Below are 751 nucleotides of genomic sequence, written 5' to 3' on the forward strand. Positions count from 1 at the left end.
TGGATCAAAAGGCTGTTCTATTTTTAGTTTTTTGAGAAATTGCACACTATTTTCCACAGTGGCTGAACCAGTCTGCATTCCCATCAACAATATACTAGGGTTCCCTTTTCTCAACAATATACATCCTTGCCAGCACTTATTGTTTGTTGATTTGTTTATGATGGCCATTCTGACCGGTGTGAAGTGGTATCTCGTTGTCGTTTTAATTTGCATCTCTCTGATGGCTAGTGATGCTGAGCATCTTTTCATATGTCTCTGGGCCCTCTGTGTGTCCTCCTTGGAAAAGTGTTTGTTCAGGTCCTTTGCCCATTTTTTCCCTAGGGAAGAGTGCGAACACCGTCCCCCACTATCACAAATTATGCAGTCAAGTTTCCCACATTTGGGTAAATTGCAGGGGTCAGCACATCCAGAGTACAATGGATAAGCCTCACCCTGGGAAAACCACCTTCTTTGTGATCATGGTATCTCCCCTGCCAGGTAAGTATCCTTTGCCCATTTTTTAATTGGATTGTTTATCTTCCTGGAGTGGAGTCATGTGAGTTCTTTATATATTTTGGGGATCAAACCCTTGTCCGAGATGTCATTGGCAAATATATTTTCCCATATAGTTGGTTCCCTTTTCATTTTGCTGATGTTTTTTTCTTTTTTAAGTATATTTTATTGATTATGCCATTACAGTTGCTTATTTTTTTCTCCCTTTTATCCTTCCTCTGCTCTGTATCACTCACCCTCCAGCATCCCCTGCCCCTTA

General features: G+C 41.0%; 1 non-coding gene across 1 annotated transcript; it reads right to left on the reverse strand.

The window, feature by feature from the left end:
- Positions 1-318: 318 nt before the first annotated feature.
- Positions 319-485, reverse strand: LOC123822287. Its single transcript, XR_006786259.1, has one exon. It is a non-coding gene; the product is annotated as a U1 spliceosomal RNA (small nuclear RNA).
- Between the last annotated feature and the right edge of the window lie 266 nt (positions 486-751).

The sequence above is a fragment of the Phyllostomus hastatus genome, unplaced genomic scaffold (assembly GCF_019186645.2).
Source record: "Phyllostomus hastatus isolate PE091 unplaced genomic scaffold, TTU_PhHast_1.1 phas_contig_40, whole genome shotgun sequence".
NCBI lineage: Eukaryota > Metazoa > Chordata > Mammalia > Chiroptera > Phyllostomidae > Phyllostomus > Phyllostomus hastatus.